Source organism: Giraffa tippelskirchi, chromosome 1 (genome assembly GCF_054371585.1).
Source record: "Giraffa tippelskirchi isolate mGirTip1 chromosome 1, T2T-mGirTip1v1.2.pri, whole genome shotgun sequence".
Lineage (NCBI taxonomy): Eukaryota > Metazoa > Chordata > Mammalia > Artiodactyla > Giraffidae > Giraffa > Giraffa tippelskirchi.
The window spans coordinates 59532211-59547245 of NC_137275.1; the positions used below are offsets into that span (position 1 = coordinate 59532211).

The 15035-nt window shown below is 35.8% G+C and overlaps 1 long non-coding RNA gene across 1 annotated transcript in view; it reads left to right on the forward strand.

The window, feature by feature from the left end:
- Positions 1 to 15035, forward strand: part of LOC145521151 (uncharacterized) — a 229621-nt gene that overhangs the window by 192211 nt on the left and 22375 nt on the right. Inside the window, exon 5 of the long non-coding RNA XR_014065183.1 lies at positions 12784 to 12917. This is a non-coding gene — a long non-coding RNA (uncharacterized LOC145521151). The remainder of the gene's footprint in view (positions 1 to 12783; positions 12918 to 15035) is intronic.

Below are 15035 nucleotides of genomic sequence, written 5' to 3' on the forward strand. Positions count from 1 at the left end.
AAATATTAATAGATCATGTGACTATCAATAACAATGAGGGATCTGATGGGATCCAACATTCACCATGACTTTACTGATGAAATTGAACATCTCAATTATGGCTTAATTTTTTTTTTTTTAATTCTGAGGATAAACCTATATACATGCAAGATGTGCTCATGAGGAAAAAAAATGATAATAGTTCACTCACTTGTTACTATACCTGCTACTCTAAAAAAGATAATTAAATGGAATTTTCACAGAGCAAAGGAATTTTGTGCAGTTTCAAAGTGTTAAAAGATTTATTCCTTGCTTACTGATAGAGACATAGCAATTAAAACTATAAATATAATCTTCTTATACTCAAATGGTTTCTACAAAATTGTAATTTTTAATTTGGTTTTTACTAAAGGAATAAATCAGCATAGGATAGCAATTCACAAGCACAAAAGAGTATTACTTCAATCACCTTAAGAATAATCCTTTTTCTAATGGGGTTGATTTCAACCAGGAAGCATTCAGCAATGGGGCAAAGACTAGCCAAATTTAATAAGGCTGACAGGTTCTGACTTATTATCTGCTCCGTTCAGGGATGGCAATCTCTTTCAGTGACATAAACATGAAGCCCAAGAATAAGTGCTTAGCTGAGTGATGTTTTTTGTTCTAAATACTACATTCCAAAACAGAGTTTTTGGTATGAATTTCTGGAACAAAATCAGCAACAACACTTTTTTTCATGCATAAATAAATAATTAATGAGAAAAGCATGCAAAGAAATAACAACTCAATACAGTCTAAATAGTGATTTTTCCCCCATTAACACTATAGGGTTTTAAAAATTCTATTACTTTTAGTTCCATTAAACACAGAAACCTGTCCACTGTTGGCTAAATAATAAAACTCACAGACTATGGAAACTGCCTTTGAAAAAAGGAAGGATTTATAGTCTCGACCTTTTTATCTTTGCAGAAATCTGAGAAGTTTGCTCTGTACTGAGATGAAAGGAACTTTTATTAGAAAATGAAAAATAATCCCTTTCATTAAAAAGAATGTAGAAGTGTTATGCTTTGCACCTAATTCAAAGCTGCTGTAAATAAAGCCCCTAGGATTACAGTCAGATAGGAGGAAACCACCCCTTCACTTCTTGCCTTCTCTTCCTCAATAATTCTACTCTTCAATAGATATTGGTAAATGTTTCCACTGAGACAGGAACTGCACAGCTAATAAGGAACCTGAGCTGTGTATAAAATCATCACTGAAGTGAATGGCATTCAACTAGCATAAACTGAGTAATTGTCTATGTACATTTATAATCAAACTCACTCACTTTCCAGGTAGTTCAATTAAACTGTACCTCATTAATGCTTCTGAGAATAAAGAAAGCCATCTTGCAAAATTTTAAATAACCTCAATTGAATCAGCTCAAAAAATACGTTGAAATTGAACTATCTAAAAATTGACCTTGAAAAGCCTCTGTGTGCTTTCATAATCCTTTAAAATTAAATTATCCCTTCTAATTATTTACTAGCTGTTTAATTTCCTTACATTTTCTTTAATTTCCAACCTTTTAGCTCACCTTTGCCACAAAATTTTCTTCAGACAGGAGGGGAAAAAAGGATACCTTCATCATAATAATGTACTGTTGATTCTATATCTAAAGTCATTGTAATTCTGGAAGTTGTTCTAAGGTTGAATGGCTGTTTGCCAGAATTTTAGTCTGTGAGAGCTAAGTACTTCTTGTTATATGGAGTGAGTGACACTCCCTGCATGGAAATAAGTTTACTCTCTTTACCTACTTAGAACTAAAATCTAGAAGGAAAAATAAAAGCTCTTGTTATGAATGCCAATAGTTTCTGTCTGCATCTCTTGTCTTCAGGTGTGAGTAGCATGGTGTATGCATACAATATTGAATAAATACTTGTTGAATGCATTGAATGAATGAGTGTATGTGCCTGAAATAATGAGAATAATTTCCATAAATTACCTTCAGAAAGGTTTATTTATTTGTGTTCTGCTGAGACAATATATAAGCAAAAACAGTCTCTCATCTGTATTCTTTCCTTTTTGAAATTTTTCCTGGTTTTTTTGCTATGTGATTATATAATATTTCAAGGTCAAGAGACAGGAAAAATATGCCAACTGTGCTCCAGATTAACTATGACTGTCTTTGAAAATATTAATAGAATTGTTCTTGATCTATCAGGCAAAAAACTGTTCATTTAATTAGGAAAATGATAAGTAAAAAATGACTATAATACAACTCAAATACACTAGATCAATGCATACTTTCTAACAGTGTTTGACCTGCATATTAATCTTTGTTATTTAAAACCAGAAATGAACAGAGCTGCATATAGGTGCATGACATTGTCTTGTTTTATCAGAAATCGATTTTTAAGAGCAAATTTCTTCTTTCATTCCTTCAGCAGCATGCCCCTTCTCATATATTCAGTTATGCTACATTGCTTGAGGCTGTGCCTCTATGAATCCTTAACATATTTCTACTGCCCTCTCTGCTTGTGATTTTTCCCCATTTCAGCTCACTTTACAGCAGCAGTTGAGTGTCCTGCTGTCTTCTATTTTCTGTACATGTGCAGCTTAGTAGAGCTGTGTTATGATGAATATTGTTTCAATGTTACCAGACCAGTTATATTAAAGGACTGTATTTCTAGTGCCTGTGTTACTGTCTGCTGTTCAGTAATGCTCAGAGGCAGGTTGATGAAACAAACTCTGAAGCCATATACCTTACAGATATAAGAAACTTCCAGAATTCACTAGCCATGTTTAGGGGCCAGTGGCTGCTCCAGCACAGTCTTTTCTGAAGCCAAGTGTCAGAATTCCTCTGGAAGTCCCTCCTGAGCTCCCCCTCAGCTTTGAAGAGTTTAAGAACCATCCTTTGACCTACTCTGAACATACTTTTCCTCTGTATTCACCATGAATATCAATTAGACAGAAACTCTGGTTTAGCCATCTAAATGTGTTTTATATATTTCCTGGCACAAATAGGAGTATATAAATACAATGATGGATTAAGTGTTAACTACATTATAAATTGAAAAATGGGAAGAAACTCTGGCAACATTAAAGTCATTCTGCTGTTGCTATTTCTCATACTTTCTTTCCTAGTCTTCACTGGATCAACTGCTGCTATGCCTAAAAGATTTTATTTTCTCTAGGAAAGAAAGCACACAAAATAACCAGAGGATAGAAGTCACTGAGTATCTCAGAGTTTATAAAGTTCAAAAAGCAGGAACAAATGTCTAATAAGTCAAGTGATTTGAGATTTTCAAGAGATAAGACATTTAGAATGAAATTATTTTGTTTGCTTAATCCAAAGTTTTAAGAGTTTGGTGGATTCCAAACATAATTTATGCTTAAAAATAAATGCCAAATTTGCACATATGAACGTGTGTATGTGTGTGTGTATTGGTGTTGGGGGTATGAGAGGTATGTGTTGATTATATAAGAGCCAATTTTCCAGTAAAAAGAAATAAACTAGGCAGATCCCTACAAAGATCACATAGAAGTGGAAATAAAGTGGACAATGGTGTCATAGATAAAGCCTTCCGCTTTCCCTTAGGGTATTCAACAAAGAAGAGTTACAATAGAGGAAAAATGTGTTTGTTCAGAAAGTGTCACAGATACCCATTTCCCCTACCTCCAATGACTCTGTGGGGTACAATAGATTATTAAAAAATGTCCCACATCTTTAAAAAATCAAAGAAAGCTAAGAGTGGGCCAGTGGAACTGGAAAGGCCTTATATCTGGTGAAGAGAAAGAGTCCCTTCAGTGACCTAGTAGTCTATAAAATAACTGGTTTGTGTTCATAAAGAAATATCAATGTCAGGAATGTTTGGGGGAGTGAGGGAGACTGTGACAGCTCAGCAGTGGGTGATGTGGGAATAAAGCCTGAAAAGTTAAAAATAGATGCTCCTCTGAATCAAAGATTGATAAAGAAAGAAAACCTGAATCACCTTCTTAATTTTGCCTATGTGATTCCTTTCATAGACATTCCTTCATCCTTATTTAGATCACCCCATACCTCATTCCCATCTATTTAGATCACACCTGGGGGAAAAAAGGAAAAGTAAAAAGGGAGAAACTTTAATTTACTGAGATATTCTGAATTGGATTGAAAAATTTAAATTGAAGATTGAAAGTTATATAATTAGATCCAGTTAGAAAAACACAATTTTAGTTTTCCATATATGATTAGGAAGAATTCATAGCACTACAAAAATTTCCAAGTATAGCAGAGAATCAAAATTGATACAAAAAAGGACAGAGTTATAACTTGCTTATCACAGCCTAGATAAATACTGAGTCCCTCTTCTAATCTTTTGTACTCCAGGATGAATTTCCTTTTTTATAGTCTGCCCTCTCCTTCTTTGTGCCATGCTTGTGATTTCATCTTTCCTTAATAGGAATTGTCACTTGTTGTCCTTATACAGAAGTTGACTTCTCTTTCTTCCTTCTGACTGCCAAAAATTGAATTGCCGTTCCACTTAAATGTCTACAATTTTCTCTGCTCTCAAAAAGAGGCACTAATTTGAGTAAAATATTAAAGGAATGAAAATTTCCCTAAGAATCGTAGGTTCAAGCTTTGGATAGGTTACAAGAATAATATCTCCCTTGTGCAATTTTACCAATTATTAGCTCATTTCCTCTGAGATCTCTCTATCTATGTCTGTCTGTTTCTGTCTGTCTCTCTCACTATATCCGTGTGTGGGTGTGAGTGTGTCTGTGTCTGTGTTTGTGTGTATATGCATTTTTTAGCATGTAAGAGTAGATTTCAAGTATCATTACTGTCAACTACAAACTGGCACTTACCAAGAGCATTGCCAATGACTGAACAACAAAGGCATTTGCCATCTGCCTCTACAGTGATTGAGCCCCATGCTGCTATAGCTGTTGACCTTCAACAATCCCTGAGGGAGTTCAGGGTGGAGTGAGGCACACTGTGCTCCAGCGAATCTGGTGGGACAGGTCTTTAGATCAGTTCAGTTCAGTTCAGTCTCTCAGTCATGTCTGACTCTTTGCGACCCTATGGACGGCAGCACGCCAGGCCTCCCTGTCCATCACCAGCTCCTGCAGTTTACTTAAACTCATGTCCATTGAGTCGGTAATGCCATCCAACTATCTCATCCTCTGTCGTCCCCTTCTCCTCTTGCCTTCAATCTTTCCCAGCATCAGGGTCTTTTCCAGTGAGTCAGTTCTTCTCATCAGGTGGCCAAAGTATTGGAGTTTCAAAGTATTGGTCTTTAGATAGTTGGTTGTTTTTAGGAACAGATTTTATGATCGCAATCCTTGCATCTCCTCATATCTAGAGAAGCACTAAATCCCTTCATGATGACATCAGACCCTCATGATTAACAAAAAACCTTTTGTAAATTGAGTGCATGGTATTGAACTCCCCCTTCACCAAAACCTTATGTATTGACTTTCCCCCACTGCTGCTTTGGAGCAGTCTCTCAGAGCTATGTGAGATCCTGCCTCCCAGGCTGCAGTCCTCATTTTGCCCCAAATAAAACTTAACTCACAACTCTCAAGTCGTACATCTTTTTTTAGTCGACATTACCTTTTATCCTTTAACATTTCAATGTGCATTTACTAAAAATATGGATTTTTCTTAAATAACCTCAGTAAAATTAATAAATTTGTGAAATTTAACAGTAATACAGTACTTTATTCTAACCCACAATCCCCACTCCAGTGTATTCTGTTGTGCCAATGATGTCCTGTATAGCACTGTTTTCAGTGCAGGATCTCATCCAGGTCATATAATGAATGAAGTTTGCTTGTCTCTTAAGCTTTCTTTCATCTTGGGCAGTTCCTTAGCTTTTCTTTGACTTTCTTGACATTGAGATTCCTTGAAGAATGCAAGCCAGTTATTTTATAGACTACCTCTCAGTTTGGATTTGTCTGATGTTTCCTCATGATTAGATTCAGGTTATGCATTTTTGGCTGGCACAATTCTCAGCGTGATTCTGTGTCCTTCTCAGGACATCACAATGGAGGCCTGGGATATTCCTTTGCAATTTATTGGTGATGTTAATTTTGATCACTTGGTTAAAATAATGTCGTTTTATCCATTTCATAAGTCGTACTTTTCCTTTTGTAATTAGTAACTAATTTGAGAAGAGGTCCTATAAGAATATGTAAATATCTTATTCCTCATCAAATGCCATCCTCTTACTGATTAAGCATGTATTGCTGATTCTTGCCAGAATCAATTCATACTATGTTGGCTACAGAGATAATTATTTAATTATACACTTTTTTCTCTATAATTTGATACTATAGTGAAATAAAGAATTTTTCTTTTTCACTAGTTATTTATTCTTTAATTTAGTTATACATTTATAAACACATAGATACATATGTATGTGTGATTATTTTCAATATAAACTCACATAGCCTTACTTTAATCAACAAGACCATTAATATATTTATATGTTTTGATGGTAAATTGCACCAGTTTGGCTAGTTGGAACACTGCCAAGCTGGCTCCTTTAATCTTTTGCCGCAACCCCCATCACTGTCTTTAAGCACTTTCTTATTTTCTGGCAAAGCAAAATGTTTCAATCTTATCATCTAACTTCCCTATCTCAGACCTGAATCAGTCAGTTTCCCAAGGTTTGCCATTTCTTTTTGTGATTGTAGCTCGTCAGGCTCCTCTGTCCATGGAATTCTCCAGGCAAGAATACTGGAGTTGGTTGCCATTCTCTTCTCCAGGGGATCTTCCTGACCCAGGGATCAAACCTGGTCCCCTGCATTGCAGGTAGATTCTTTACCATCTGAGCCACTAGAGAAGCCCCTTTTTGTGGTTAATGATATTTAGAAACCATTATTAATGCTCAGTTGTTACCTAACTAGTTTCAACATTCAATGACTCAAAACAACATCAAATATTTATTATCCCTGAGTTGCTGTGGGTCAGGGATTCATGCTGGATGTTTCTGGCTAGGGCCTCTCATGAGTTTTCCCAGTTAGCTTGTCCACTGGGCCTGCAGTGATCCAAAGATTTGACTGGAGTTGAAGGAGCCACATGGACCACTCATGTGGTTGGCCTGTTGGTGTTAGTTTTTTTGATGGAGACCTTAACGTCCTCTCCAGTGTGGATATCTCCCTAAGATGGCTTGCTCGAGTGTTCTCATAATAATGTAGCTGACTTCCCCTTGAATGATAGACACAAGAAAACAAGATAAAACTGTTAATATCTTTGATGACCTAGACTTGGAAATCACACACTCTCACTTCTGGTATCTTTTGGTCATTCAAGCCTTGATTCAGTGTGAGAGTGACTATTTAGGGTACAGAGGAGGGGACAAATATCATTGGGTTAAACCTTAGAAGCTGATTACACCAGGAATCAAGAATCAATGACCTTGATGTGCTGATTTTTACTGATAACGTCATTGCTTCTAGGGTTTTCATTGAACAGAGCCAAAATATGTAGTGAGTTATGTGTGCATGTATGTGCATTTTGTACATATGTACATATGTACACATATTTGAAATTATGAAATAATGAATTACCGTATAAGTCTACTTACTTAATAAGTCCTTCAGCATGCATCATATGGTTTCAGTGTTTCTATTCACATGCCTACTGAGAAGGATTCAAGAACTATTAGTTGTTGAAATATTCTTTAGACTAGGAATATTAATTTATTTAAGAGTTAATAGAACCTGTTATTTTCTTTTAAAAATATTCACCTTGAATGTGGTTATTTTATTTACTTAAAATCCAATTGAATTCATGTTTTTTTTTTTTCTTGCATTTACTATTTTTTCCCATCTTGTTCATTTAATTTAAAAGTTAAGACTATGTAGAATATTACAGGTTGATTCAGACAGCCAAAATTATACAGAAAGGTATACTCAGAGGAGTGTCACTCTTCACCTATCAAATCACCACAGGCCCAGTGGACACCTAAGAAACCTCACAAGAAACCCAAGCCAGAAATGCACAGCCAAGCACTCCTGAATTTCTGATCCATAGAAGCTGTGAGAAAAATACACTCGTAGAATTACTTTAGGCCACTAAGTTTTGGAGTCACTTGTTAAGGAACAATTTATCAGAAACTGAGAGAAATGGCTGATTGCAGATCTGGGATGGAAAATCTACCAAATGACCCAGAAATAACTCACTATGCCAGGTTATAAGAAAGTGATTAAAATAATGGTGAAGGTATGTCAGAAGGATAGAGCAAAAAGCTGAAATGAGTTCCAGAGAGCTAAATAGGCACAATTTGAGCATCAAAATATACAAAGATATTTATGGATTTTATCTCTATAAATAAAGTAAGAATCTATAAGTTCACATTGAAAAGAAATATGTGCATATGAGGATACCTATTTGCAAAATGGATGAATACAGAAAATATTATTCTTTTAATAGAATATGAATTAATAGAGAAGAAATAATATAATAAGCTTTTATAGTAACCATAAAAATTTGATTCCGGCAGGAATCATCAGTGATGGCTTAATCAACAGGGGGGAGTCATTTGATAAAGAATACAATTAACATCAATAATAATTTGCAAAAGAATCTCATAGGTATCCATTTTGATACCCAAGCATCCACTTTAAGTGATATAGGATCACTTAAGAGGCATGCCAGTTAAAAATGCATAACCTGCATTTCCTTTGCAAAAAGAAGTAGATATGTGTATATTTTCTCATTTACCCTTCTTTTTTACCCAAAAGAGTAGAAATATACATACATATATGTGTAGGTATATAATCTTTTGTACCTTGCCTTTTATACAGTTTACTAATATATCATGGAATTAATGCTATACCAATGAATTTTGTATAGTTATATGATACTGCTTTCTTATATGGAAGTACTTTTCAAAGCTGTGATACTTCCAGATTCAGGTGGTCCTAAGGTCCATTTAGAATTTCCAAACTAATAATTTTGAAATTGTTTTTGTTTTGTTTTGAGACTTTAAATGCCTCTGTACTTTTATATCATGAAAATTAAATATGAGTGGTCACTACTGATTATAAGTTCAAAATAACTACTATCACATATAGATATAGCCATATCTGACTGAACCTCAGTTCCAGGGCTTATAAAGTTCCAGAAATGTCACCTTGATTTCATAAAGTTCCCAATATTTCTGTTTTCCTCTAAACTTCCTTGCCCTGCTTACAGGCAAACTTCCTCAGCTTTGCCCAAATTAAAAATCTTTCCATTCTAATCACAGCAAGAATTTTGTGATATTAGGATAGACAGTAATAGAGCACACTGTTATCCCATTATGTTTCCACTACGCTTCTTCTGTTTCATATTATTTTTCTTCTCTCTCCTTTATCCTTTGCTTTCTTAGGACGATTCAGTTCAGTTCAGTTGCTCAGTCGTGTCCGACACATTGTGACCCCAGGGACTACAGCATGCCAGGCCTCCATGTCTATCACCAACTCCTGGAGCTTGCTCAAACTCACGTCCATCGAGTCGGTGATGCCGTCCAACCATCTCATCTTCTGTTGTCCCCTTCTCCTCCTGCCTTCAGTCTTTCCCAGGATTAGGGTCTTTTCCAATGAGTTAGTTCTTCGCGTCAGGTGGCCAAAGTATTGGAGCTTCAGCTTCAACATCAGTCCTTCCAATGCACACCCAGGATTGATTTCCTTTAGGATTGACTAGTTGGATCTCCTTGCAGTCCAAGGGACTCTCAAGAGTCTTCTCCAGCACCATAGATCAAAAGCATCAATTCTTTGACACTCAGCTTTCTTCATGATCCAGCTCAAACATCCATACAAGACTGTTGGAAAAACCATAGTTTTGATTATATGGGCCTTTGTTGGCAAAGTAATGCCTCTGCATTTTAATATGCTGTCTAGGTTGGTCATAGCTTTTCTCCAAGGAGCAAGTGTCTTCTAATTTCATGGCTGCATTCATCATCTGCAGTGATTTTGGAGCCCAAGAGAAAAAAATCTGTCACTGTTTCCATTGTTTCCCCATCTATTTGCCATGAAGTGATGAGACCACATGCCATGATCTTCATTTCTTGAATATTGAGTTTTAAGACAGATTTTTCACTCTCCTCTTTCACTTACATCAAGAGACTTTTTAGTTCCTCTTCTCTTTCTGTCATAAAGGTGGTGTTACATGCATATCTGAGGTTATTGATATTTCTCCCTGAAGTCTTGATTCCAGCATGTGCTTCATCCAGTTCAGCATTTTGCATGGTGTACTCTGCATATAACTTATATTATCAGGGTGACAATATATAGCCTTGGCATACTCCTTTCCCAATTTTGAACCAGTCCATGGTTTCATGTCCATTTCTAACTGTTGAATCTTGACCTGCATACAGGTTTCTCAGGAGGCAGGTAAGGTGATCTGGTATTCCCATCTCTTTAAGAATTTTCCTCAGTTTGTTGTGATCCACACAGACAAAGGCTTTAGCTTAGTCCATGATGTTGAAGTAGATATTTTTCTGGAATTCTGATGCTTTTTCTTTGATCCAATGCATGTTGGCAATTTGATCTTGTCTACAAATCCAAGACTTTAGGGATGCTTGCTTTCAATACCCAAGCTCCACAGTCCCTATACTGAGAGGAATTCTGGTGGCATGTTAATTTGAGAAATTTCCTTAGAACTAAAGTTAGCTCTGTGTTCAGGTAAAATTGAAACTGCAGTTCACTAATACAAGATATAACTTAATTGTCTTCTTAGGTAGGTGGGATCTGAAGATAGCCCATGGCTGCATGGCCATTCCACTGTCATCACAGATTTATGCTTCCTTATGGCCCACCATGGCTCCTACAGGTTCAGTCATCCATGTCCACCTTCCAGTCAGCAGGAACAAGAATGAGAGAAAAAGGGATGGATAGTCTATTTAGGGCCACTTCCTAGAATTCCCACAAAGCATTTCTGCCAAAAAGTTAGTTGTTTTACCACACTAGCTTTTAATGGAATGTCAGGCCTGCATCTGAATTCCCAGTGGCTATATGCCCAGTCAAAAGCTAGGAATTCTATTATTAAAGAAGTGACTGAGCATATATTGGGGACTACTAGAAATGCTTGCCCCAGCGAATCATTTTAATTGCCATTTCTAAAAGAGGCATAGAAAGAGAGCATATATGTTATGATAAAAGAGAAAACCTGAAAGGGAAGGAACAATAGTGTAGACTACAAACAAGGAAATCAAGACTATAGATAATAGAGCTTCCTTGGTGGCTCAACAGTAAAAAATCTGCCTGCCAGTGCAGGAGACATAGGTTCAGTGCTTAGTCTGGGAGGATTGCACATGACAATAAATAAATAAATTATAAAAAAGAATATAGATAATAAATGAGTAGAATGGGAGAGATTAATTTTACAGTTGCCATTCTACTGTTAGTAATTGACAAAAGAAGAAAGAAATATGGATTCAATCTGAGTATTTGAGTATGTGACTTCTAACTTGACATAATGGCCAACATTATTCTTTTTCCTTTTTCTCATTCATTTGACTTGTATGTATCAAATTTTCTCTATGAATTGGACAGTATTGACTATACTTTTGAAACAGAGAATCAGAAAAATGTCTTTCCATCAAGTAGCTCTTAATCTAATGGAGGATCCAAACACACAAGCAGAAAAGTAGAATGGAATACAGAAGGAAAGATTTCCTTCAACATATTATAAGATGTTAAAATTATTTATATATTATAACAAACATATCATGAAATAGAGCTCAAAAATTTTAAAGTACATGGCAAGCCACTCTTTGCCATTAGGAATATGTTGTTGAAAAAGTTCAAGTGCTGCAAAATGAGGAATGAGTTGCTTTTATCAGAGAGCTGAGGTTGTCAGCTTGAAGTATGTGAACTTGAAACAGTATAATAGATTACAATAAATAAAATTCCAATCAAATTAGAAGGAAATTTACCATAATCTAAGCAATGGATGATAAAGTTTTGGATTATGGTAGTGACCATACAGATGAAAAGGAGGGTTATAGATTTAAGAATAATTTAGGAGATACAATAAATAAAACTTGTTAATTAGAACTGGTGGATGTGGAAGATGTTAAGTCAAGGAGGCAATTCTAAATCCCTGCTCACTGGGTAACTGGCTGAATAACAATACTGAGCATTGGCATGGAAATTAATGAAGATGGAATATTTAATGGAAAATATATAAATTATTTTAGATCTTATTAAAGTTGACACTGGAATGTATAGTCTTCTAGAATGATCAGTATGAATTTCTTTTAGGATTATAGAGACTTGGGCAAACCTGTCAACTAATGAAATGAAGCATTTAGGAAGTCAGAGAGAGAAGAGAGAGTAACTGAGGGTTGGTATAAGGTCTAAAGATGACAACAAAAGATGAGGTCAAGAGTCCAAGGGAAATGACTGTCTTTGAATATCAGAAAAAAAATAAATCATCCTTGGAACCAGAAAGTGAAGCCAAATTCTGGTTTATCACTTGTAAAAATTTAGTATCATTTCCCAGCCATGTTTTATTGATAAGAAACCTTAAAATAAAATCAGAAAGTCATACTAATCATTGGCAAACACAGGAATCAAATCTTGATATGCCAAAATTTCCCCCATGCTCTTTTTACTACATGCTGGTTACTGAGAACAGTTGACCTGGGAAAAATTTTAGCTTTTTCCTTTCCAAGATTTATGTTGAACTATTATAACAGCAGCAGTACATTTTTTCAACCACTCCCCACCAGTTCCAGTAACACAAAAATATATAACACTTTATCATCTTTATATAAAAAATAATTGCATGAGACAACAAAGATGAGGTTACATTGATATTTGTGCTCATATGACAATGTTTCTCAGTTCCCCTAGGCAAGAAGTTACCCATCTCAAAAGAAGTCTAGAAACTGAGAGCTCTGAGTCCTCCAATATGAAAAAGTTAGAGAGATTATTCAGAATCTGTGAAGAGACTGAGAAGAATTAGAAACAGTCAAGAGGTAAGAAGAAAAAGAGGGAATATTTCTTTTCTAGACGTGAAATGACATAGTATGACAAACGGGAGTCGAGATCACCTGTGTTAATTGTATTGCTATGTCAAGTGAGATGAGAGCTGAGACTGACAATATAATTTATCAAGGTCATGGTTGTTGTTGATCATGACAAGAGCAATGTGAAGTGCTAGAGACAAACCTGACTGGAATGAATTTCAAGCAACAGTGAAAGTGAAGACCTCAAGGGTACACATTTCTTAGACCATTACTGCTGTAAATGAAAACATCAGTGTTTGAGTGGTAACTAGGAGAAGATATGAACTCATGAGAGAGATTTGTGTATTTAACTTTTAAAGTATTAGGATGACTATATACAGATAGAAAAGATTCAATAAAAGGAAGGCAGGTATTGCTGGAACAATGGCTTGGGTTTAAATGAGAGAATATGAAATATAAAGCATAAGTTAATGAGTTACTCTTAGATAAAAGCAAAAAGTGAATCCATAGTAATAAAATGAAGCATGGGAACAAATAGAAAGGATGATGGTATCTTGCTTATGGATTTTATTTTCCTTATGATTGCTTTTATTTTCTTGGTAAAGTAAGAAACAAACTCATTGTGTGTGAGAACAAAGGAAAGAATTTTGAGGGTCTCAGCAGGGAAAATAACAGGTTTAATAATTGTCCAGGAGCATGGGTAAATAAATGGATAAGGAAATGTAGTAATGTAGTGTGGGTATCAGGCAGCATTAAGGGCTCAATTGAAAAGAGTGGTAGCAACTAATGTGAAACTAGTTAGCATAGTTACATGTATGGATGCCAAACCAGCAGATATTTAGCATTGTTGAGTATTATCTTACATAAGTATCTGAGAATTGAGAAAGGGGTAAAATTATTGAGGTTATTAAATAAGGTGCTCTGTGATGGCCTAGATGGATGGGGTGAGGGGTTGGGAGGGAGGTCTAAGAGAAAGGGGAGATATGTATACATATACTGATTCACTTAGTTGTACAGAAGAAAATAACAACTAACAACAGAAACAACATTGTAAAGCAGAAATTGTTTACGATTAGTTGCACAGCAGAAACTAACCAACTAACAACAGAAACAACAGTGTAAAGCAATTATACTCCAATTTAAAAAAAAAATCTAAAAAAATAATATATTTTACAAATCATAATAAGTTGTTTATATTTGTATAATTTTATTTGTTTTTTTATGACTGTGCTGGGTCTTACTGCTGCACAAGGGCTTTTCTCTAGTTGTGGAGTGCAGGGTCTACTCTCTAGTTGTGATGCGCAGGCTTCTCATTGCGGTGGCTTCTCTTGTTGCACAGCATGGGTTCTAGGCACCAAGGCTTTAGTAGTTGTGGCTCCTGGGCTCTAGAGCACAGGCTCAATAGTTGTGCATGGGCTTAGTTGCCCTGCAGCATGTGGGATCTTCCTGGATCAGGAATCAAACCCATGTTCCTACATTGCCAGGCAGACTCTTTACCACTGAGCCAGCAGGGAAGGCCTGTTTATAGGTTTTTAAGAAATGAAATAAAATAAGGAGATGATGATATTGGCTGTCTATGATGCTAGAGGAGCAAGGAATTTAATTTGGATAAAGAGTGATGTGTGGGCATAAAGTGAGTGAGAGTTCATGAAGAGGAATAATAATTGTTCAAATATAATTCTCAGAAGGAATCAAAAATTATTGGTGTCTCAGTGCTAGTTGGAGTTATCTGGATGAAGTGGAGTCATAACTGGGTGGTTGAACCTAAGATTGTAGAGGGGCTTCAGTTACTGGTAATGATAGATGTTCTAGAGTTTAACTCAGGAAGTGAAAGGCAGGATATGGGGCGAGACAAATGGAAGAGAGGAAGTGAAGGAACTGAGAAGCTGGGCTGCTGGGAGAATGATCTATGAGAACACTGGTGTTGCCAAGAATATGGCAAGAGTAAATGAGAGAGGGTGATGACTAAGTAAACTCTCTGAGGAATGATTGGGAGTGACCTTGAAGTTGGTGAATGACTGAAGCAAGGCATTTCAAGATGATATATTCATGATGTTGTCATTCAATACTGGCTATTTTTAACGAAGTAAGGGACCAAATGGTGTGAAACTGGGAATGAGGTGCAAG